Raw genomic sequence first — 26,861 nt, 5'->3', positions numbered from 1 at the left:
ACTTTTAAAAAAAAAGTAATTTACCTTTATCCAGCTGTGTCGATTTATTCCCCAGTGTAGGTTTATTCTGCGGTTTCAATTCATTCAGCAGTGTCGATTTATCTTCTACCGTTCAAAGCGCTAAAAAAAATATCACGATATTAAAATGAGTTCACGGATTTTTCCCGAAGTAAGACATCATACAGATCTCCTCTAGATTCGTTATCGAACACCAGTATACTAGTTCCTGAATATTGATTGACTCTACATATACTATCATGTACATTGTTGAATGCAGTGACTTCATTCCCGCTACTTCATGAACTTGCAAGTGGCCTTGATATGTATTATTAACTAGAAGTGCATTATCTCTAACTATGTAATGATTTTGTTGTGGTCCTCGGAATTCATTATTAATCATTACTATTTTCTTTCCAGTTATGTAATAAGCATAATTATAACTGGGAAAATGATTGTTTTTCAAAATAATTACCGACGCTTTTATGATGCAAGGGTTGTCCGCGGCCTCAATGATGAGATTACTTAGTTGAATGGTATCTTCCGCCAATGTATATTTATGCAAGTCAGAGCAGTTGAGATATCGAATCGTTTGTATATTTATATCTATATAAGTAAGGTTCGCTTACAACATATGCGCAGTTCCTTTCTTTTCTTGGTAGACAATGGCGCGAAAGACTTAAAAGCATTAGTATTTTATTTCACTATAACTACTTTAAAAAAAAAAGTAATTTACCTTTACCCAGCTGTGTCGATTTATTCCCCAGTGTAGGTTTATTCTGCGGTTTCAATTCATTCAGCAGTGTCGATTTATCTTCTACCGTTCAAAGCGCTAAAAAAAATATCACGATATTAAAATGAGTTCACGGATTTTTCCCGAAGTAAGACATCATACAGATCTCCTCTAGATTCGTTATCGAACACCAGTATACTAGTTCCTGAATATTGATTGACTCTACATATACTATCATGTACATTGTTGAATGCAGTGACTTCATTCCCGCTACTTCATGAACTTGCAAGTGGCCTTGATATGTATTATTAACTAGAAGTGCATTATCTCCAACTATGTAATGATTTTGTTGTGGTCCTCTGAATTCATTATTAATCATTACTATTTTCTTTCCAGTTATGTTATAAGCATAATTATAACTGGGAAAATGATTGTTTTTCAAAATAATTACCGACGCTTTTATAATGCAAGGGTTGTCCGCGGCCTCAATGATGAGATTACTTAGTTGAATGGTATCTTCCGCCAATAAATATTTATGCAAGTCAGAGCAGTTGAGATATCGAATCGTTTGTATATTTATATCTATATAAGTAAGGTTCGCTTACAACATATGCGCAGTTCCTTTCTTTTCTTGGTAGACAATGGCGTGAAAGACTTAAAAGCATTAGTATTTTATTTCACTATAACTACTTTTAAAAAAAAAGTAATTTACCTTTATCCAGCTGTGTCGATTTATTCTCCAGTGTAGGTTTATTCTGCGGTTTCAATTCATTCAGCAGTGTCGATTTATCTTCTACCGTTCAAAGCGCTAAAAAAAATATCACGATATTAAAATGAATTCACGGATTTTTCCCGAAGTAAGACATCATACAGATCTCCTCTAGATTCGTTATCGAACACCAGTATACTAGTTCCTGAATATTGATTGACTCTACATATACTATCATGTACATTGTTGAATGCAGTGACTTCATTCCCGCTACTTCATGAACTTGCAAGTGGCCTTGATATGTATTATTAACTAGAAGTGCATTATCTCCAACTATGTAATGATTTTGTTGTGGTCCTCGGAATTCATTATTAATCATTACTATTTTCTTTCCAGTTATGTTATAAGCATAATTATAACTGGGAAAATGATTGTTTTTCAAAATAATTACCGACGCTTTTATGATGCAAGGGTTGTCCGCGGCCTCAATGATGAGATTACTTAGTTGAATGGTATCTTCCGCCAATGTATATTTATGCAAGTCAGAGCAGTTGAGATATCGAATCGTTTGTATATTTATATCTATATAAGTAAGGTTCGCTTACAACATATGCGCAGTTCCTTTCTTTTCTTGGTAGACAATGGCGCGAAAGACTTAAAAGCATTAGTATTTTATTTCACTATAACTATTTTTTTTAAAAAAGTAATTTACCTTTATCCAGCTGTGTCGATTTATTCTCCAGTGTAGGTTTATTCTGCGGTTTCAATTCATTCAGCAGTGTCGATTTATCTTCTACCGTTCAAAGCGCTAAAAAAAATATCACGATATTAAAATGAGTTCACGGATTTTTCCCGAAGTAAGACATCATACAGATCTCCTCTAGATTCGTTATCGAACACCAGTATACTAGTTCCTGAATATTGATTGACTCTACATATACTATCATGTAAATTGTTGAATGCAGTGACTTCATTCAGGCTGCGGACAACCCTTGCATCATAAAAGCGTCGGTAATTATTTTGAAAAACAATCATTTTCCCAGTTATAATTATGCTTATAACATAACTGGAAAGAAAATAGTAATGATTAATAATGAATTCCGAGGACCACAACAAAATCATTACATAGTTGGAGATAATGCACTTCTAGTTAATAATACATATCAAGGCCACTTGCAAGTTCATGAAGTAGCGGGAATGAAGTCACTGCATTCAACAATGTACATGATAGTATATGTAGAGTCAATCAATATTCAGGAACTAGTATACTGGTGTTCGATAACGAATCTAGAGGAGATCTGTATGATGTCTTACTTCGGGAATAATCCGTGAACTCATTTTAATATCGTGATATTTTTTTTAGCGCTTTGAACGGTAGAAGATAAATCGACACTGCTGAATGAATTGAAACCGCAGAATAAACCTACACTGGGGAATAAATCGACACAGCTGGATAAAGGTAAATTACTTTTTTTTTTAAAGTAGTTATAGTGAAATAAAATACTAATGCTTTTAAGTCTTTCGCGCCATTGTCTACCAAGAAAAGAAAGGAACTGCGCATATGTTGTAAGCGAACCTTTCTTATATAGATATAAATATACAAACGATTCGATATCTCAACTGCTCTGACTTGCATAAATATACATTGGCGGAAGATACCATTCAACTAAGTAATCTCATCATTGAGGCCGCGGACAACCCTTGCATCATAAAAGCGTCGGTAATTATTTTGAAAAACAATCATTTTCCCGGTTATAATTATGCTTATAACATAACTGGAAAGAAAATAGTAATGATTAATAATGAATTCCGAGGACCACAACAAAATCATTACATAGTTGGAGATAATGCACTTCTAGTTAATAATACATATCAAGGCCACTTGCAAGTTCATGAAGTAGCGGAATGAAGTCACTGCATTCAACAATGTACATGATAGTATATGTAGAGTCAATCAATATTCAGGAACTAGTATACTGGTGTTCGATAACGAATCTAGAGGAGATCTGTATGATGTCTTAGTTCGGGAAAAATCCGTGAACTCTTTTTAATATCGTGATATTTTTTTTAGCGCTTTGAACGGTAGAAGATAAATCGACACTGCTGAATGAATTGAAACCGCAGAATAAACCTACACTGGGGAATAAATCGACACAGCTGGATAAAGGTAAATTACTTTTTTTTTAAAAGTAGTTATAGTGAAATAAAATACTAATGCTTTTAAGTCTTTCGCGCCATTGTCTACCAAGAAAAGAAAGGAACTGCGCATATGTTGTAAGCGAACCTTACTTATATAGATATAAATATACAAACGATTCGATATCTCAACTCCTCTGACTTGCATAAATATACATTGGCGGAAGATACCATTCAATTAAGTAATCTCATCATTGAGGCCGCGGACAACCCTTGCATCATAAAAGCGTCGGTAATTATTTTGAAAAACAATCATTTTCCCGGTTATAATTATGCTTATAACATAACTGGAAAGAAAATAGTAATGATTAATAATGAATTCCGAGGACCACAACAAAATCATTACATAGTTGGAGATAATGCACTTCTAGTTAATAATACATATCAAGGCCACTTGCAAGTTCATGAAGTAGCGGGAATGAAGTCACTGCATTCAACAATGTACATGATAGTATATGTAGAGTCAATCAATATTCAGGAACTAGTATACTGGTGTTCGATAACGAATCTAGAGGAGATCTGTATGATGTCTTACTTCGGGAATAATCCGTGAACTCATTTTAATATCGTGATATTTTTTTTTGCGCTTTGAACGGTAGAAGATAAATCGACACTGCTGAATGAATTGAAACCGCAGAATAAACCTACACTGGGGAATAAATCGACACAGCTGGATAAAGGTAAATTACTTTTTTTTTTAAAGTAGTTATAGTGAAATAAAATACTAATGCTTTTAAGTCTTTCGCGCCATTGTCTACCAAGAAAAGAAAGGAACTGCGCATATGTTGTAAGCGAACCTTTCTTATATAGATATAAATATACAAACGATTCGATATCTCAACTGCTCTGACTTGCATAAATATACATTGGCGGAAGATACCATTCAACTAAGTAATCTCATCATTGAGGCCGCGGACAACCCTTGCATCATAAAAGCGTCGGTAATTATTTTGAAAAACAATCATTTTCCCGGTTATAATTATGCTTATAACATAACTGGAAAGAAAATAGTAATGATTAATAATGAATTCCGAGGACCACAACAAAATCATTACATAGTTGGAGATAATGCACTTCTAGTTAATAATACATATCAAGGCCACTTGCAAGTTCATGAAGTAGCGGAATGAAGTCACTGCATTCAACAATGTACATGATAGTATATGTAGAGTCAATCAATATTCAGGAACTAGTATACTGGTGTTCGATAACGAATCTAGAGGAGATCTGTATGATGTCTTACTTCGGGAAAAATCCGTGAACTCATTTTAATATCGTGATATTTTTTTTAGCGCTTTGAACGGTAGAAGATAAATCGACACTGCTGAATGAATTGAAACCGCAGAATAAACCTACACTGGAGAATAAATCGACACAGCTGGATAAAGGTAAATTACTTTTTTTTTACAAGTAGTTATAGTGAAATAAAATACTAATGCTTTTAAGTCTTTCGCGCCATTGTCTACCAAGAAAAGAAAGGAACTGCGCATATGTTGTAAGCGAACCTTACTTATATAGATATAAATATACAAACGATTCGATATCTCAACTGCTTTGACTTGCATAAATATTTATTGGCGGAAGATACCATTCAACTAAGTAATCTCATCATTGAGGCCGCGGACAACCCTTGCATTATAAAAGCGTCGGTAATTATTTTGAAAAACAATCATTTTCCCAGTTATAATTATGCTTATAACATAACTGGAAAGAAAATAGTATTGATTAATAATGAATTCCGAGGACCACAACAAAATCATTACATAGTTGGAGATAATGCACTTCTATCATGTACATTGTTGAATGCAGTGACTTCATTCCCGCTACTTCATGAACTTGCAAGTGGCCTTGATATGTATTATTAACTAGAAGTGCATTATCTCCAACTATGTAATGATTTTGTTGTGGTCCTCGGAATTCATTATTAATCATTATTATTTTCTTTCCAGTTATGTTATAAGCATAATTATAACTGGGAAAATGATTGTTTTTCAAAATAATTACTGACGCTTTTATAATGCAAGGGTTGTCCGCGGCCTCAATGATGAGATTACTTAGTTGAATGGTATCTTCCGCCAATGAATATTTATGCAAGTCAGAACAGTTGAGATATCGAATCGTTTGTATATTTATATCTATATAAGTAAGGTTCGCTTACAACATATGCGCAGTTCCTTTCTTTTCTTGGTAGACAATGGCGCGAAAGACTTAAAAGCATTAGTATTTTATTTCACTATAACTTCTTTTAAAAAAAAGTAATTTACCTTTATCCAGCTGTGTCGATTTATTCCCCAGTGTAGGTTTATTCTGCGGTTTCAATTCATTCAGCAGTGTCGATTTATCTTCTACCGTTCAAAGCGCTAAAAAAGATATCACGATATTAAAATGAGTTCACGGATTTTTCCCGAAGTAAGACATCATACAGATCTCCTCTAGATTCGTTATCGAACACCAGTATACTAGTTCCTGAATATTGATTGACTCTACATATACTATCATGTACATTGTTGAATGCAGTGACTTCATTCCCGCTACTTCATGAACTTGCAAGTGGCCTTGATATGTATTATTAACTAGAAGTGCATTATCTCCAACTATGTAATGATTTTGTTGTGGTCCTCGGAATTCATTATTAATCATTATTATTTTCTTTCCAGTTATGTTATAAGCATAATTATAACTGGGAAAATGATTGTTTTTCAAAATAATTACTGACGCTTTTATAATGCAAGGGTTGTCCGCGGCCTCAATGATGAGATTACTTAGTTGAATGGTATCTTCCGCCAATGAATATTTATGCAAGTCAGAACAGTTGAGATATCGAATCGTTTGTATATTTATATCTATATAAGTAAGGTTCGCTTACAACATATGCGCAGTTCCTTTCTTTTCTTGGTAGACAATGGCGCGAAAGACTTAAAAGCATTAGTATTTTATTTCACTATAACTTCTTTTAAAAAAAAGTAATTTACCTTTATCCAGCTGTGTCGATTTATTCCCCAGTGTAGGTTTATTCTGCGGTTTCAATTCATTCAGCAGTGTCGATTTATCTTCTACCGTTCAAAGCGCTAAAAAAGATATCACGATATTAAAATGAGTTCACGGATTTTTCCCGAAGTAAGACATCATACAGATCTCCTCTAGATTCGTTATCGAACACCAGTATACTAGTTCCTGAATATTGATTGACTCTACATATACTATCATGTACATTGTTGAATGCAGTGACTTCATTCCCGCTACTTCATGAACTTGCAAGTGGCCTTGATATCGATGGCCCCAACGAATAAACGTGCAAGAGCTCTTACCCAAAAAAATTTTTTTCGTTTTCTTCGTTTTAATGGCTAATCATACACCTATATGATTTTTTTTAAATATTTTGGACTTCAAATAAGACTTTTATAGCACAATATTCGTTTATTGTAGGGAAAAAATATATCTTCATATCATCATGAATAACAAAACATGCGCCTATTACATATTATTTTTTTCTTAGAGTACACCAGAATAAACGTGTTAAATCAATCTGCCGCTCGTGCCTATCCTATCCTTTCGGCAATTACTCTTACACGATTATTCGTGTAAAAATGGAAGCAACTTTTACTAGTAATGCATCATTGCACACTGAATATAATAATTACAGTTATTCCATTATCTTTTACTAATTTCTCTCCTTTCTTCTACTTTTACGTAAAGGTTCAAGCACTTATATTCTTCGCTCATGAATTTCAAGTTATTGTTAGTAACCGCTTAATATACGGATACTTTTCCGATCGTGTCTATTGCAATAGCGCGTTAGTATAGACAAGGGATGAAGCGGGGGCGAGCCACGCCGACTGTTTTATATATTAATAAGGCTTACGATCTAAGAAGTATTTCCAATTTAGATGGTGTTTTACATAGTATTGAAACACAAAATATATCACAGGATGTTGCAACTACAGCATCGGAGGAAAGACCCGTAACTCCCATTGAACAGCTTACGAAAAAGAGAAAAATAGATCCTAATTTATGGAAAGATAAGAAAAACTAAATTCTTAAAAATTCTGGTAAAAGTTATGAGGGTGCTAGAACTAACAAACAAAACGCAGAAAAATCTATTGGACCTCCATGCAACTGCAAATTGAAATGTTACGAAAAGATACATCAAAATATGAGGAGTAAAATTTTTCTGAGTTTTTGGGCTATCGGGGACCATGAGAGACAGTGAGATTTTATTAACCGACATGTAAAGAAAGATAACGTCAAAAAGATTACAGTTGATTGTTGAACGTAAAAATAATCGTACTCAAAAGATATACATGATTAAAGTTTCTAAAATTATGTTTTTAAATACATATCCATTACAGAGCAAGTAGTATACATAGCTATTGATAAATTGGGAGATGACAACTATTTAAAAGACTACAGAGGAACTCATAAGAACAGGCCAAGAAGAATGTCAGAAGAGACTGAAAAAGTATATCCGACCATATAAATTTATTTGAAAGAGTTGAATCACACTATTCTCGAAAGATAGCCAAAAGCAATATCTGTGTGAAACTTTGAATATCTCTAAAATGCACCGACTATATTTGGAATGGATAGATACAAACAACCAGTACAATTAAACATGCAAAGCAACTAACGCCAATATGAAATAATCTTTAATACAAAGTTTAACCTATCCTTCCACAAACCTAAAAAAGATTTATGTGAGATATGTTCAATTTACCAAACTTCTGATGATGTTAGGATCGAACAATTATAAGCTGATTATGAAAAGCACTTGAAAGAAAAGCAATGAGTCAGGCAATTAAAGGAACAAGAAAAAGAAACTTTTTCTTCAGATGACAGTGTTGTAGCATGTTTTGATCTGGAAAAAGTGTTGAATATCCCTCAAAGTGAAGTAGGCACATTTCATTATAAACGGAAGTATCCTGTATACAATTTCACGATCTATAATATCATCGAGAAGAAAGGTTACTGCTATGTCTGGCACTGTCAGATTCCGAAAAGGGGTGCGATAGAAATAGCAAGTTGTCTTTGGTCATTGATCCAGGTACACGTCGAATTAGGAATAAAAAATATATATTTTTATCTGATTCATGTGCAGGGCAAAATTGTAATCGTTTCGTATTCGCCATGTTTTCTTTAGCGGCGAAGAAATTTAACATAAAAATTACTCATAGGTTTTTGGAGAAAGGTCATAGCCAATCGGAGGGTGATTCTATGCACGCTGCTATTGAGCGTTCCAAGAAACACACCTAACTATTTACACACCTAACCTAATGTATTCCTTGATAGAGAATGCCAAAGTTACCGGACACAAGTACCAGGTAAGACAAATGACACAAGCTGATTGCATAGATTTTAAAGAGTTAATAAAGGGGAAGAATTGGTTGAAAAATAAAAATGGGGATATAATTTATTGGAGGAAATAAAAGAAGTAGTTTTTTATTATAATCATCCTGGTACAATATACTTTAGATACAGTTTTGAAGACGAATTACAAGAGATGCAAACTATCACAAGGACTAATTCAAGAAGGCGACGAGGAGAACCCATAGAAAATGATGAAAACCTAAAACACTGGAATTCTATTTATACCACTCCCTTTATATAGGGATTTAATAAGACTGCGACTCAGGAGCCATACTAAACCATTACCAGTATTTTTACAGAAATTTGGTGCCATTAGGATCCACCTCGGTAATACCAACGATAGTGACGAGGAGATTTATTAGTACTTACTTATTTCTTGTTCTCTGTTTAATTTTTCATGTTTTTTTTTAATAATATACCTGATAGGTACTTAATTTTTTCTTAATTGGATAAATAAAAAATAATTATTCTTATTAACATTATTTTTTATTTACCCTTTATCAAAAATCATAAGCTAATTTACATTATTATACCATGCACTAATAAAGATGTATTACATAAATAATGAATTGATCTTGATTACGCTAATAAACGGGCCTCTATCTTTACAAACATGAAAAAGCAACAAAATATACAAGAATAAGCCTGTAGACAGCCAGAGCACGGCTCAGAAAAAAAAATATTGACGTAGAATAACCGTGTAACATTTCACTATACTTGATTATGCTTCATTTATGACACGAATAAACGTGCAGTGATACAATACTGTTAAAAAGTCACATATTATTCACTACAATAATAAAATAACATGTTTTTTCTTGAATATTGAGAAAACTGTTAATATTTTTTTTATAAAAAATATATGAGCTAAAAGATATTTTTTTTACCTTTAATTTGATCATTCATTATATATATCTATTTATTATGTAATTAAAGTAAAGTGATTCCAAACTATTTTGTTGTTTCCTGAAAAGTTGTTGTTTTTCGATTGCACGTTTATTCGTTGGGGCCATCGATATGTATTAATAACTAGAAGTGCATTATCTCCAACTATGTAATGATTTTGTTGTGGTCGTCGGAATTCATTATTAATCATTACTATTTTCTTTCCAGTTATGTTATAAGCATAATTATAACCGGGAAAATGATTGTTTTTCAAAATAATTACTGACGCTTTTATAATGCAAGGGTTGTCCGCGGCCTCAATGATGAGATTACTTAGTTGAATGGTATCTTCCGCCAATGAATATTTATGCAAGTCAGAGCAGTTGAGATATCGAATCGTTTGTATATTTATATCTATATAAGTAAGGTTCGCTTACAACATATGCGCAGTTCCTTTCTTTTCTTGGTAGACAATGGCGCGAAAGACTTAAAAGCATTAGTATTTTATTTCACTATAACTTCTTTTAAAAAAAAAGTAATTTACCTTTATCCAGCTGTGTCGATTTATTCCCCAGTGTAGGTTTATTCTGCGGTTTCAATTCATTCAGCAGTGTCGATTTATCTTCTACCGTTCAAAGCGCTAAAAAAAATAGCACGATATTAAAATGAGTTCACGGATTTTTCCCGAAGTAAGACATCATACAGATTTCCTCTAGATTCGTTATCGAACACCAGTATACTAGTTCCTGAATATTGATTGACTCTACATATACTATCATGTACATTGTTGAATGCAGTGACTTCATTCCCGCTACTTCATGAACTTGCAAGTGGCCTTGATATGTATTATTAACTAGAAGTGCATTATCTCCAACTATGTAATGATTTTGTTGTGGTCCTCGCAATTCATTATTAATCATTACTATTTTCTTTCCAGTTATGTTATAAGCATAATTATTACCGGGAAAATGATTGTTTTTCAAAATAATTACTGACGCTTTTATAATGCAAGGGTTGTCCGCGGCCTCAATGATGAGATTACTTAGTTGAATGGTATCTTCCGCCAATGAATATTTATGCAAGTCAGAGCAGTTGAGATATCGAATCGTTTGTATATTTATATCTATATAAGTAAGGTTCGCTTACAACATATGCGCAGTTCCTTTCTTTTCTTGGTAGACAATGGCGCGAAAGACTTAAAAGCATTAGTATTTTATTTCACTATAACTTCTTTTAAAAAAAAAGTAATTTACCTTTATCCAGCTGTGTCGATTTATTCCCCAGTGTAGGTTTATTCTGCGGTTTCAATTCATTCAGCAGTGTCGATTTATCTTCTACCGTTCAAAGCGCTAAAAAAGATATCACGATATTAAAATGAGTTCACGGATTTTTCCCGAAGTAAGACATCATACTGATCTCCTCTAGATTCGTTATCGAACACCAGTATACTAGTTCCTGAATATTGATTGACTCTACATATACTATCATGTACATTGTTGAATGCAGTGACTTCATTCCGCTACTTCATGAACTTGCAAGTGGCCTTGATATGTATTATTAACTAGAAGTGCATTATCTCCAACTATGTAATGATTTTGTTGTGGTCGTCGGAATTCATTATTAATCATTACTATTTTCTTTCCAGTTATGTTATAAGCATAATTATAACCGGGAAAATGATTGTTTTTCAAAATAATTACTGACGCTTTTATAATGCAAGGGTTGTCCGCGGCCTCAATGATGAGATTACTTAGTTGAATGGTATCTTCCGCCAATGAATATTTATGCAAGTCAGAGCAGTTGAGATATCGAATCGTTTGTATATTTATATCTATATAAGTAAGGTTCGCTTACAACATATGCGCAGTTCCTTTCTTTTCTTGGTAGACAATGGCGCGAAAGACTTAAAAGCATTAGTATTTTATTTCACTATAACTACTTTTAAAAAAAAAGTAATTTACCTTTATCCAGCTGTGTCGATTTATTCCCCAGTGTAGGTTTATTCTGCGGTTTCAATTCATTCAGCAGTGTCGATTTATCTTCTACCGTTCAAAGCGCTAAAAAAATATCACGATATTAAAATGAGTTCACGGATTATTCCCGAAGTAAGACATCATACAGATCTCCTCTAGATTCGTAATCGAACACCAGTATACTAGTTCCTGAATATTGATTGACTCTACATAATATACTATCATGTACATTGTTGAATGCAGTGACTTCATTCCCGCTACTTCATGAACTTGCAAGTGGCCTTGATATGTATTATTAACTAGAAGTGCATTATCTCCAACTATGTAATGATTTTGTTGTGGTCGTCGGAATTCATTATTAATCATTACTATTTTCTTTCCAGTTATGTTATAAGCATAATTATAACCGGGAAAATGATTGTTTTTCAAAATAATTACTGACGCTTTTATAATGCAAGGGTTGTCCGCGGCCTCAATGATGAGATTACTTAGTTGAATGGTATCTTCCGCCAATGAATATTTATGCAAGTCAGAGCAGTTGAGATATCGAATCGTTTGTATATTTATATCTATATAAGTAAGGTTCGCTTACAACATATGCGCAGTTCCTTTCTTTTCTTGGTAGACAATGGCGCGAAAGACTTAAAAGCATTAGTATTTTATTTCACTATAACTACTTTTAAAAAAAAAGTAATTTACCTTTATCCAGCTGTGTCGATTTATTCCCCAGTGTAGGTTTATTCTGCGGTTTCAATTCATTCAGCAGTGTCGATTTATCTTCTACCGTTCAAAGCGCTAAAAAAAATAGCACGATATTAAAATGAGTTCACGGATTTTTCCCGAAGTAAGACATCATACAGATTTCCTCTAGATTCGTTATCGAACACCAGTATACTAGTTCCTGAATATTGATTGACTCTACATATACTATCATGTACATTGTTGAATGCAGTGACTTCATTCCCGCTACTTCATGAACTTGCAAGTGGCCTTGATATGTATTATTAACTAGAAGTGCATTATCTCCAACTATGTAATGATTTTGTTGTGGTCCTCGCAATTCATTATTAATCATTACTATTTTCTTTCCAGTTATGTTATAAGCATAATTATTACCGGGAAAATGATTGTTTTTCAAAATAATTACTGACGCTTTTATAATGCAAGGGTTGTCCGCGGCCTCAATGATGAGATTACTTAGTTGAATGGTATCTTCCGCCAATGAATATTTATGCAAGTCAGAGCAGTTGAGATATCGAATCGTTTGTATATTTATATCTATATAAGTAAGGTTCGCTTACAACATATGCGCAGTTCCTTTCTTTTCTTGGTAGACAATGGCGCGAAAGACTTAAAAGCATTAGTATTTTATTTCACTATAACTTCTTTTAAAAAAAAAGTAATTTACCTTTATCCAGCTGTGTCGATTTATTCCCCAGTGTAGGTTTATTCTGCGGTTTCAATTCATTCAGCAGTGTCGATTTATCTTCTACCGTTCAAAGCGCTAAAAAAGATATCACGATATTAAAATGAGTTCACGGATTTTTCCCGAAGTAAGACATCATACAGATCTCCTCTAGATTCGTTATCGAACACCAGTATACTAGTTCCTGAATATTGATTGACTCTACATATACTATCATGTACATTGTTGAATGCAGTGACTTCATTCCCGCTACTTCATGAACTTGCAAGTGGCCTTGATATCGATGGCCCCAACGAATAAACGTGCAAGAGCTCTTACCCAAAAAAATTTTTTTCGTTTTCTTCGTTTTAATGGCTAATCATACACCTATATGATTTTTTTTAAATATTTTGGACTTCAAATAAGACTTTTATAGCACAATATTCGTTTATTGTAGGGAAAAAATATATCTTCATATCATCATGAATAACAAAACATGCGCCTATTACATATTATTTTTTTCTTAGAGTACACCAGAATAAACGTGTTAAATCAATCTGCCGCTCGTGCCTATCCTATCCTTTCGGCAATTACTCTTACACGATTATTCGTGTAAAAATGGAAGCAACTTTTACTAGTAATGCATCATTGCACACTGAATATAATAATTACAGTTATTCCATTATCTTTTACTAATTTCTCTCCTTTCTTCTACTTTTACGTAAAGGTTCAAGCACTTATATTCTTCGCTCATGAATTTCAAGTTATTGTTAGTAACCGCTTAATATACGGATACTTTTCCGATCGTGTCTATTGCAATAGCGCGTTAGTATAGACAAGGGATGAAGCGGGGGCGAGCCACGCCGACTGTTTTATATATTAATAAGGCTTACGATCTAAGAAGTATTTCCAATTTAGATGGTGTTTTACATAGTATTGAAACACAAAATATATCACAGGATGTTGCAACTACAGCATCGGAGGAAAGACCCGTAACTCCCATTGAACAGCTTACGAAAAAGAGAAAAATAGATCCTAATTTATGGAAAGATAAGAAAAACTAAATTCTTAAAAATTCTGGTAAAAGTTATGAGGGTGCTAGAACTAACAAACAAAACGCAGAAAAATCTATTGGACCTCCATGCAACTGCAAATTGAAATGTTACGAAAAGATACATCAAAATATGAGGAGTAAAATTTTTCTGAGTTTTTGGGCTATCGGGGACCATGAGAGACAGTGAGATTTTATTAACCGACATGTAAAGAAAGATAACGTCAAAAAGATTACAGTTGATTGTTGAACGTAAAAATAATCGTACTCAAAAGATATACATGATTAAAGTTTCTAAAATTATGTTTTTAAATACATATCCATTACAGAGCAAGTAGTATACATAGCTATTGATAAATTGGGAGATGACAACTATTTAAAAGACTACAGAGGAACTCATAAGAACAGGCCAAGAAGAATGTCAGAAGAGACTGAAAAAGTATATCCGACCATATAAATTTATTTGAAAGAGTTGAATCACACTATTCTCGAAAGATAGCCAAAAGCAATATCTGTGTGAAACTTTGAATATCTCTAAAATGCACCGACTATATTTGGAATGGATAGATACAAACAACCAGTACAATTAAACATGCAAAGCAACTAACGCCAATATGAAATAATCTTTAATACAAAGTTTAACCTATCCTTCCACAAACCTAAAAAAGATTTATGTGAGATATGTTCAATTTACCAAACTTCTGATGATGTTAGGATCGAACAATTATAAGCTGATTATGAAAAGCACTTGAAAGAAAAGCAATGAGTCAGGCAATTAAAGGAACAAGAAAAAGAAACTTTTTCTTCAGATGACAGTGTTGTAGCATGTTTTGATCTGGAAAAAGTGTTGAATATCCCTCAAAGTGAAGTAGGCACATTTCATTATAAACGGAAGTATCCTGTATACAATTTCACGATCTATAATATCATCGAGAAGAAAGGTTACTGCTATGTCTGGCACTGTCAGATTCCGAAAAGGGGTGCGATAGAAATAGCAAGTTGTCTTTGGTCATTGATCCAGGTACACGTCGAATTAGGAATAAAAAATATATATTTTTATCTGATTCATGTGCAGGGCAAAATTGTAATCGTTTCGTATTCGCCATGTTTTCTTTAGCGGCGAAGAAATTTAACATAAAAATTACTCATAGGTTTTTGGAGAAAGGTCATAGCCAATCGGAGGGTGATTCTATGCACGCTGCTATTGAGCGTTCCAAGAAACACACCTAACTATTTACACACCTAACCTAATGTATTCCTTGATAGAGAATGCCAAAGTTACCGGACACAAGTACCAGGTAAGACAAATGACACAAGCTGATTGCATAGATTTTAAAGAGTTAATAAAGGGGAAGAATTGGTTGAAAAATAAAAATGGGGATATAATTTATTGGAGGAAATAAAAGAAGTAGTTTTTTATTATAATCATCCTGGTACAATATACTTTAGATACAGTTTTGAAGACGAATTACAAGAGATGCAAACTATCACAAGGACTAATTCAAGAAGGCGACGAGGAGAACCCATAGAAAATGATGAAAACCTAAAACACTGGAATTCTATTTATACCACTCCCTTTATATAGGGATTTAATAAGACTGCGACTCAGGAGCCATACTAAACCATTACCAGTATTTTTACAGAAATTTGGTGCCATTAGGATCCACCTCGGTAATACCAACGATAGTGACGAGGAGATTTATTAGTACTTACTTATTTCTTGTTCTCTGTTTAATTTTTCATGTTTTTTTTTAATAATATACCTGATAGGTACTTAATTTTTTCTTAATTGGATAAATAAAAAATAATTATTCTTATTAACATTATTTTTTATTTACCCTTTATCAAAAATCATAAGCTAATTTACATTATTATACCATGCACTAATAAAGATGTATTACATAAATAATGAATTGATCTTGATTACGCTAATAAACGGGCCTCTATCTTTACAAACATGAAAAAGCAACAAAATATACAAGAATAAGCCTGTAGACAGCCAGAGCACGGCTCAGAAAAAAAAATATTGACGTAGAATAACCGTGTAACATTTCACTATACTTGATTATGCTTCATTTATGACACGAATAAACGTGCAGTGATACAATACTGTTAAAAAGTCACATATTATTCACTACAATAATAAAATAACATGTTTTTTCTTGAATATTGAGAAAACTGTTAATATTTTTTTTATAAAAAATATATGAGCTAAAAGATATTTTTTTTACCTTTAATTTGATCATTCATTATATATATCTATTTATTATGTAATTAAAGTAAAGTGATTCCAAACTATTTTGTTGTTTCCTGAAAAGTTGTTGTTTTTCGATTGCACGTTTATTCGTTGGGGCCATCGATATGTATTAATAACTAGAAGTGCATTATCTCCAACTATGTAATGATTTTGTTGTGGTCGTCGGAATTCATTATTAATCATTACTATTTTCTTTCCAGTTATGTTATAAGCATAATTATAACCGGGAAAATGATTGTTTTTCAAAATAATTACTGACGCTTTTATAATGCAAGGGTTGTCCGCGGCCTCAATGATGAGATTACTTAGTTGAATGGTATCTTCCGCCAATGAATATTTATGCAAGTCAGAGCAGTTGAGATATCGAATCGTTTGTATATTTATATCTATATAAGTAAGGTTCGCTTACAACATATGCGCAGTTCCTTTCTTTTCTTGGTAGACAATGGCGCGAAAGACTTAAAAGCATTAGTATTTTATTTCACTATAACTACTTTTAAAAAAAAAGTAATTTACCTTTATCCAGCTGTGTCGATTTATTCCCCAGTGTAGGTTTATTCTGCGGTTTCAATTCATTCAGCAGTGTCGATTTATCTTCTACCGTTCAAAGCGCTAAAAAAAATAGCACGATATTAAAATGAGTTCACGGATTTTTCCCGAAGTAAGACATCATACAGATTTCCTCTAGATTCGTTATCGAACACCAGTATACTAGTTCCTGAATATTGATTGACTCTACATATACTATCATGTACATTGTTGAATGCAGTGACTTCATTCCCGCTACTTCATGAACTTGCAAGTGGCCTTGATATGTATTATTAACTAGAAGTGCATTATCTCCAACTATGTAATGATTTTGTTGTGGTCCTCGCAATTCATTATTAATCATTACTATTTTCTTTCCAGTTATGTTATAAGCATAATTATTACCGGGAAAATGATTGTTTTTCAAAATAATTACTGACGCTTTTATAATGCAAGGGTTGTCCGCGGCCTCAATGATGAGATTACTTAGTTGAATGGTATCTTCCGCCAATGAATATTTATGCAAGTCAGAGCAGTTGAGATATCGAATCGTTTGTATATTTATATCTATATAAGTAAGGTTCGCTTACAACATATGCGCAGTTCCTTTCTTTTCTTGGTAGACAATGGCGCGAAAGACTTAAAAGCATTAGTATTTTATTTCACTATAACTTCTTTTAAAAAAAAAGTAATTTACCTTTATCCAGCTGTGTCGATTTATTCCCCAGTGTAGGTTTATTCTGCGGTTTCAATTCATTCAGCAGTGTCGATTTATCTTCTACCGTTCAAAGCGCTAAAAAAGATATCACGATATTAAAATGAGTTCACGGATTTTTCCCGAAGTAAGACATCATACTGATCTCCTCTAGATTCGTTATCGAACACCAGTATACTAGTTCCTGAATATTGATTGACTCTACATATACTATCATGTACATTGTTGAATGCAGTGACTTCATTCCGCTACTTCATGAACTTGCAAGTGGCCTTGATATGTATTATTAACTAGAAGTGCATTATCTCCAACTATGTAATGATTTTGTTGTGGTCGTCGGAATTCATTATTAATCATTACTATTTTCTTTCCAGTTATGTTATAAGCATAATTATAACCGGGAAAATGATTGTTTTTCAAAATAATTACTGACGCTTTTATAATGCAAGGGTTGTCCGCGGCCTCAATGATGAGATTACTTAGTTGAATGGTATCTTCCGCCAATGAATATTTATGCAAGTCAGAGCAGTTGAGATATCGAATCGTTTGTATATTTATATCTATATAAGTAAGGTTCGCTTACAACATATGCGCAGTTCCTTTCTTTTCTTGGTAGACAATGGCGCGAAAGACTTAAAAGCATTAGTATTTTATTTCACTATAACTACTTTTAAAAAAAAAGTAATTTACCTTTATCCAGCTGTGTCGATTTATTCCCCAGTGTAGGTTTATTCTGCGGTTTCAATTCATTCAGCAGTGTCGATTTATCTTCTACCGTTCAAAGCGCTAAAAAAATATCACGATATTAAAATGAGTTCACGGATTATTCCCGAAGTAAGACATCATACAGATCTCCTCTAGATTCGTTATCGAACACCAGTATACTAGTTCCTGAATATTGATTGACTCTACATAATATACTATCATGTACATTGTTGAATGCAGTGACTTCATTCCCGCTACTTCATGAACTTGCAAGTGGCCTTGATATGTATTATTAACTAGAAGTGCATTATCTCCAACTATGTAATGATTTTGTTGTGGTCGTCGGAATTCATTATTAATCATTACTATTTTCTTTCCAGTTATGTTATAAGCATAATTATAACCGGGAAAATGATTGTTTTTCAAAATAATTACTGACGCTTTTATAATGCAAGGGTTGTCCGCGGCCTCAATGATGAGATTACTTAGTTGAATGGTATCTTCCGCCAATGAATATTTATGCAAGTCAGAGCAGTTGAGATATCGAATCGTTTGTATATTTATATCTATATAAGTAAGGTTCGCTTACAACATATGCGCAGTTCCTTTCTTTTCTTGGTAGACAATGGCGCGAAAGACTTAAAAGCATTAGTATTTTATTTCACTATAACTACTTTTAAAAAAAAAGTAATTTACCTTTATCCAGCTGTGTCGATTTATTCCCCAGTGTAGGTTTATTCTGCGGTTTCAATTCATTCAGCAGTGTCGATTTATCTTCTACCGTTCAAAGCGCTAAAAAAAATAGCACGATATTAAAATGAGTTCACGGATTTTTCCCGAAGTAAGACATCATACAGATTTCCTCTAGATTCGTTATCGAACACCAGTATACTAGTTCCTGAATATTGATTGACTCTACATATACTATCATGTACATTGTTGAATGCAGTGACTTCATTCCCGCTACTTCATGAACTTGCAAGTGGCCTTGATATGTATTATTAACTAGAAGTGCATTATCTCCAACTATGTAATGATTTTGTTGTGGTCCTCGCAATTCATTATTAATCATTACTATTTTCTTTCCAGTTATGTTATAAGCATAATTATTACCGGGAAAATGATTGTTTTTCAAAATAATTACTGACGCTTTTATAATGCAAGGGTTGTCCGCGGCCTCAATGATGAGATTACTTAGTTGAATGGTATCTTCCGCCAATGAATATTTATGCAAGTCAGAGCAGTTGAGATATCGAATCGTTTGTATATTTATATCTATATAAGTAAGGTTCGCTTACAACATATGCGCAGTTCCTTTCTTTTCTTGGTAGACAATGGCGCGAAAGACTTAAAAGCATTAGTATTTTATTTCACTATAACTTCTTTTAAAAAAAAAGTAATTTACCTTTATCCAGCTGTGTCGATTTATTCCCCAGTGTAGGTTTATTCTGCGGTTTCAATTCATTCAGCAGTGTCGATTTATCTTCTACCGTTCAAAGCGCTAAAAAAGATATCACGATATTAAAATGAGTTCACGGATTTTTCCCGAAGTAAGACATCATACTGATCTCCTCTAGATTCGTTATCGAACACCAGTATACTAGTTCCTGAATATTGATTGACTCTACATATACTATCATGTACATTGTTGAATGCAGTGACTTCATTCCGCTACTTCATGAACTTGCAAGTGGCCTTGATATGTATTATTAACTAGAAGTGCATTATCTCCAACTATGTAATGATTTTGTTGTGGTCGTCGGAATTCATTATTAATCATTACTATTTTCTTTCCAGTTATGTTATAAGCATAATTATAACCGGGAAAATGATTGTTTTTCAAAATAATTACTGACGCTTTTATAATGCAAGGGTTGTCCGCGGCCTCAATAATGAGATTACTTAGTTGAATGGTATCTTCCGCCAATGAATATTTATGCAAGTCAGAGCAGTTGAGATATCGAATCGTTTGTATATTTATATCTATATAAGTAAGGTTCGCTTACAACATATGCGCAGTTCCTTTCTTTTCTTGGTAGACAATGGCGCGAAAGACTTAAAAGCATTAGTATTTTATTTCACTATAACTTCTTTTAAAAAAAAAGTAATTTACCTTTATCCAGCTGTGTCGATTTATTCCCCAGTGTAGGTTTATTCTGCGGTTTCAATTCATTCAGCAGTGTCGATTTATCTTCTACCGTTCGAAGCGCTAAAAAAATATCACGATATTAAAATGAGTTCACGGATTTTTCCCGAAGTAAGACATCATACAGATCTCCTCTAGATTCGTTATCGAACACCAGTATACTAGTTCCTGAATATTGATTGACTCTACATATACTATCATGTACATTGTTGAATGCAGTGACTTCATTCCCGCTACTTCATGAACTTGCAAGTGGCCTTGATATGTATTATTAACTAGAAGTGCATTATCTCCAACTATGTAATGATTTTGTTGTGGTCCTCGGAATTCATTATTAATCATTACTATTTTCTTTCCAGTTATGTTATAAGCATAATTATAACTGGGAAAATGATTGTTTTTCAAAATAATTACCGACGCTTTTATAATGCAAGGGTTGTCCGCGGCCTCAATGATGAGATTACTTAGTTGAATGGTATCTTCCGCCAATGAATATTTATGCAAGTCAGAGCAGTTGAGATATCGAATCGTTTGTATATTTATATCTATATAAGTAAGGTTCGCTTACAACATATGCGCAGTTCCTTTCTTTTCTTGGAAGACAATGGCGCGAAAGACTTAAAAGCATTAGTATTTTATTTCACTATAACTACTTTAAAAAAAAAAGTAATTTACCTTTATCCAGCTGTGTCGATTTATTCTCCAGTGTAGGTTTATTCTGCGGTTTCAATTCATTCAGCAGTGTCGATTTATCTTCTACCGTTCAAAGCGCTAAAAAAAATATCACGATATTAAAATGAGTTCACGGATTTTTCCCGAAGTAAGACATCATACAGATTTCCTCTAGATTCGTTATCGAACACCAGTATAATAGTTCCTGAATATTGATTGACTCTACATATACTATCATGTACATTGTTGAATGCAGTGACTTCATTCCGCTACTTCATGAACTTGCAAGTGGCCTTGATATGTATTATTAACTAGAAGTGCATTATCTCCAACTATGTAATGATTTTGTTGTGGTCCTCGGAATTCATTATTAATCATTACTATTTTCTTTCCAGTTATGTTATAAGCATAATTATAACCGGGAAAATGATTGTTTTTCAAAATAATTACCGACGCTTTTATGATGCAAGGGTTGTCCGCGGCCTCAATGATGAGATTACTTAGTTGAATGGTATCTTCCGCCAATGTATATTTATGCAAGTCAGAGCAGTTGAGATATCGAATCGTTTGTATATTTATATCTATATAAGTAAGGTTCGCTTACAACATATGCGCAGTTCCTTTCTTTTCTTGGTAGACAATGGCGCGAAAGACTTAAAAGCATTAGTATTTTATTTCACTATAACTACTTTTAAAAAAAAAGTAATTTACCTTTATCCAGCTGTGTCGATTTATTCCCCAGTGTAGGTTTATTCTGCGGTTTCAATTCATTCAGCAGTGCCGATTTATCTTCTACCGTTCAAAGCGCTAAAAAAAATAGCACGATATTAAAATGAGTTCACGGATTTTTCCCGAAGTAAGACATCATACAGATCTCCTCTAGATTCGTTATCGAACACCAGTATACTAGTTCCTGAATATTGATTGACTCTACATATACTATCATGTACATTGTTGAATGCAGTGACTTCATTCCCGCTACTTCATGAACTTGCAAGTGGCCTTGATATGTATTATTAACTAGAAGTGCATTATCTCCAACTATGTAATGATTTTGTTGTGGTCCTCGCAATTCATTATTAATCATTACTATTTTCTTTCCAGTTATGTTATAAGCATAATTATAACTGGGAAAATGATTGTTTTTCAAAATAATTGCCGACGCTTTTATGATGCAAGGGTTGTCCGCGGCCTCAATGATGAGATTACTTAGTTGAATGGTATCTTCCGCTAATTTATATTTCTGCAAGTCAGAGCAGTTGAGATATCGAATCGTTTGTATATTTATATCTATATAAGTAAGGTTCGCTTACAACATATGCGCAGTTCCTTTCTTTTCTTGGTAGACAATGGCGCGAAAGACTTAAAAGCATTAGTATTTTATTTCACTATAACTACTTAAAAAAAAAAAGTAATTTACCTTTATCCAGCTGTGTCGATTTATTCCCCAGTGTAGGTTTATTCTGCGGTTTCAATTCATTCAGCAGTGTCGATTTATCTTCTACCGTTCAAAGCGCTAAAAAAAATAGCACGATATTAAAATGAGTTCACGGATTTTTCCCGAAGTAAGACATCATACAGATCTCCTCTAGATTCGTTATCGAACACCAGTATACTAGTTCCTGAATATTGATTGACTCTACATATACTATCATGTACATTGTTGAATGCAGTGACTTCATTCCCGCTACTTCATGAACTTGCAAGTGGCCTTGATATGTATTATTAACTAGAAGTGCATTATCTCCAACTATGTAATGATTTTGTTGTGGTCCTCGGAATTCATTATTAATCATTACTATTTTCTTTCCAGTTATGTTATAAGCATAATTATAACTGGGAAAATGATTGTTTTTCAAAATAATTACCGACGCTTTTATGATGCAAGGGTTGTCCGCGGCCTCAATGATGAGATTACTTAGTTGAATGGTATCTTCCGCCAATGTATATTTATGCAAGTCAGAGCAGTTGAGATATCGAATCGTTTGTATATTTATATCTATATAAGTAAGGTTCGCTTACAACATATGCGCAGTTCCTTTCTTTTCTTGGAAGACAATGGCGCGAAAGACTTAAAAGCATTAGTATTTTATTTCACTATAACTAATTTTTAAAAAAAAGAAATTTACCTTTATCCAGCTGTGTCGATTTATTCTCCAGTGTAGGTTTATTCTGCGGTTTCAATTCATTCAGCAGTGTCGATTTATCTTCTACCGTTCAAAGCGCTAAAAAAAATATCACGATATTAAAATGAGTTCACGGATTTTTCCCGAAGTAAGACATCATACAGATTTCCTCTAGATTCGTTATCGAACACCAGTATACTAGTTCCTGAATATTGATTGACTCTACATATACTATCATGTACATTGTTGAATGCAGTGACTTCATTCCGCTACTTCATGAACTTGCAAGTGGCCTTGATATGTATTATTAACTAGATGTGCATTATCTCCAACTATGTAATGATTTTGTTGTGGTCCTCGGAATTCATTATTAATCATTACTATTTTCTTTCCAGTTATGTTATAAGCATAATTATAACCGGGAAAATGATTGTTTTTCAAAATAATTACCGACGCTTTTATGATGCAAGGGTTGTCCGCGGCCTCAATGATGAGATTACTTAGTTGAATGGTATCTTCCGCCAATGTATATTTATGCAAGTCAGAGCAGTTGAGATATCGAATCGTTTGTATATTTATATCTATATAAGTAAGGTTCGCTTACAACATATGCGCAGTTCCTTTCTTTTCTTGGTAGACAATGGCGCGAAAGACTTAAAAGCATTAGTATTTTATTTCACTATAACTACTTTAAAAAAAAAAGTAATTTACCTTTATCCAGCTGTGTCGATTTATTCCCCAGTGTAGGTTTATTCTGCGGTTTCAATTCATTCAGCAGTGTCGATTTATCTTCTACCGTTCAAAGCGCTAAAAAAATATCACGATATTAAAATGAGTTCACGGATTATTCCCGAAGTAAGACATCATACAGATCTCCTCTAGATTCGTTATCGAACACCAGTATACTAGTTCCTGAATATTGATTGACTCTACATAATATACTATCATGTACATTGTTGAATGCAGTGACTTCAATCCCGCTACTTCATGAACTTGCAAGTGGCCTTGATATGTATTATTAACTAGAAGTGCATTATCTCCAACTATGTAATGATTTTGTTGTGGTCGTCGGAATTCATTATTAATCATTACTATTTTCTTTCCAGTTATGTTATAAGCATAATTATAACCGGGAAAATCAAAATAATTACCGACGCTTTTATGATGCAAGGGTTGTCCGCGGCCTCAATGATGAGATTACTTAGTTGAATGGTATCTTCCGCCAATGTATATTTATGCAAGTCAGAGCAGTTGAGATATCGAATCGTTTGTATATTTATATCTATATAAGTAAGGTTCGCTTACAACATATGCGCAGTTCCTTTCTTTTCTTGGAAGACAATGGCGCGAAAGACTTAAAAGCATTAGTATTTTATTTCACTATAACTACTTTTTAAAAAAAAGTAATTTACCTTTATCCAGCTGTGTCGATTTATTCTCCAGTGTAGGTTTATTCTGCGGTTTCAATTCATTCAGCAGTGTCGATTTATCTTCTACCGTTCAAAGCGCTAAAAAAATATCACGATATTAAAATGAGTTCACGGATTATTCCCGAAGTAAGACATCATACAGATCTCCTCTAGATTCGTTATCGAACACCAGTATACTAGTTCCTGAATATTGATTGACTCTACATAATATACTATCATGTACATTGTTGAATGCAGTGACTTCATTCCCGCTACTTCATGAACTTGCAAGTGGCCTTGATATGTATTATTAACTAGAAGTGCATTATCTCCAACTATGTAATGATTTTGTTGTGGTCGTCGGAATTCATTATTAATGATTACTATTTTCTTTCCAGTTATGTTATAAGCATAATTATAACCGGGAAAATGATTGTTTTTCAAAATAATTACTGACGCTTTTATAATGCAAGGGTTGTCCGCGGCCTCAATGATGAGATTACTTAGTTGAATGGTATCTTCCGCCAATGAATATTTATGCAAGTCAGAGCAGTTGAGATATCGAATCGTTTGTATATTTATATCTATATAAGTAAGGTTCGCTTACAACATATGCGCAGTTCCTTTCTTTTCTTGGTAGACAATGGCGCGAAAGACTTAAAAGCATTAGTATTTTATTTCACTATAACTACTTTTAAAAAAAAAGTAATTTACCTTTATCCAGCTGTGTCGATTTATTCCCCAGTGTAGGTTTATTCTGCGGTTTCAATTCATTCAGCAGTGTCGATTTATCTTCTACCGTTCAAAGCGCTAAAAAAATATCACGATATTAAAATGAGTTCACGGATTATTCCCGAAGTAAGACATCATACAGATCTCCTCTAGATTCGTTATCGAACACCAGTATACTAGTTCCTGAATATTGATTGACTCTACATAATATACTATCATGTACATTGTTGAATGCAGTGACTTCATTCCCGCTACTTCATGAACTTGCAAGTGGCCTTGATATGTATTATTAACTAGAAGTGCATTATCTCCAACTATGTAATGATTTTGTTGTGGTCCTCGGAATTCATTATTAATCATTACTATTTTCTTTCCAGTTATGTTATAAGCATAATTATAACCGGGAAAATGATTGTTTTTCAAAATAATTACTGACGCTTTTATAATGCAAGGGTTGTCCGCGGCCTCAATGATGAGATTACTTAGTTGAATGGTATCTTCCGCCAATGAATATTTATGCAAGTCAGAGCAGTTGAGATATCGAATCGTTTGTATATTTATATCTATATAAGTAAGGTTCGCTTACAACATATGCGCAGTTCCTTTCTTTTCTTGGTAGACAATGGCGCGAAAGACTTAAAAGCATTAGTATTTTATTTCACTATAACTACTTTTAAAAAAAAAGTAATTTACCTTTATCCAGCTGTGTCGATTTATTCCCCAGTGTAGGTTTATTCTGCGGTTTCAATTCATTCAGCAGTGTCGATTTATCTTCTACCGTTCAAAGCGCTAAAAAAAATAGCACGATATTAAAATGAGTTCACGGATTTTTCCCGAAGTAAGACATCATACAGATTTCCTCTAGATTCGTTATCGAACACCAGTATACTAGTTCCTGAATATTGATTGACTCTACATATACTATCATGTACATTGTTGAATGCAGTGACTTCATTCCCGCTACTTCATGAACTTGCAAGTGGCCTTGATATGTATTATTAACTAGAAGTGCATTATCTCCAACTATGTAATGATTTTGTTGTGGTCCTCGCAATTCATTATTAATCATTACTATTTTCTTTCCAGTTATGTTATAAGCATAATTATTACCGGGAAAATGATTGTTTTTCAAAATAATTACTGACGCTTTTATAATGCAAGGGTTGTCCGCGGCCTCAATGATGAGATTACTTAGTTGAATGGTATCTTCCGCCAATGAATATTTATGCAAGTCAGAGCAGTTGAGATATCGAATCGT

General features: G+C 33.3%; 1 protein-coding gene and 2 long non-coding RNA genes across 3 annotated transcripts in view; all 3 read right to left on the bottom strand.

Annotated features, from left to right (window-relative positions):
- Positions 1 to 739: 739 nt before the first annotated feature.
- On the bottom strand, positions 740 to 12,195 carry LOC125055350. The gene is made up of 8 exons (XR_007117862.1): positions 11,846 to 12,195; positions 11,138 to 11,233; positions 10,429 to 10,524; positions 6,608 to 6,703; positions 5,900 to 5,995; positions 2,152 to 2,247; positions 1,443 to 1,538; positions 740 to 829 (listed from the first exon to the last, which is right to left on the bottom strand). It is a non-coding gene; the product is annotated as an uncharacterized LOC125055350 (long non-coding RNA).
- A 4,544-nt stretch (positions 12,196 to 16,739) lies between these two features.
- Positions 16,740 to 24,391, bottom strand: LOC125055348. The gene is made up of 10 exons (XR_007117861.1): positions 24,174 to 24,391; positions 23,466 to 23,561; positions 22,757 to 22,852; positions 22,048 to 22,143; positions 20,632 to 21,435; positions 19,924 to 20,019; positions 19,215 to 19,310; positions 18,504 to 18,599; positions 17,796 to 17,891; positions 16,740 to 17,182 (listed from the first exon to the last, which is right to left on the bottom strand). It is a non-coding gene; the product is annotated as an uncharacterized LOC125055348 (long non-coding RNA).
- A 209-nt stretch (positions 24,392 to 24,600) lies between these two features.
- LOC125055342 overlaps positions 24,601 to 26,861 on the bottom strand; it is a gene marked incomplete at its 5' end in the record, with an annotated part of 55,552 nt that continues 53,291 nt past the window's right edge. Inside the window, 3 exons of the mRNA XM_047657778.1 lie at positions 24,601 to 24,970; positions 25,586 to 25,681; positions 26,297 to 26,392. The remainder of the gene's footprint in view (positions 24,971 to 25,585; positions 25,682 to 26,296; positions 26,393 to 26,861) is intronic.

Source organism: Pieris napi, chromosome 13, assembly GCF_905475465.1.
Source record: "Pieris napi chromosome 13, ilPieNapi1.2, whole genome shotgun sequence".
NCBI classification, from domain to species: Eukaryota; Metazoa; Arthropoda; class Insecta; order Lepidoptera; family Pieridae; genus Pieris; species Pieris napi.
Note: the sequence above shows the minus strand (reverse complement) of the source record. Positions and strands in the feature narration are given on the sequence as shown.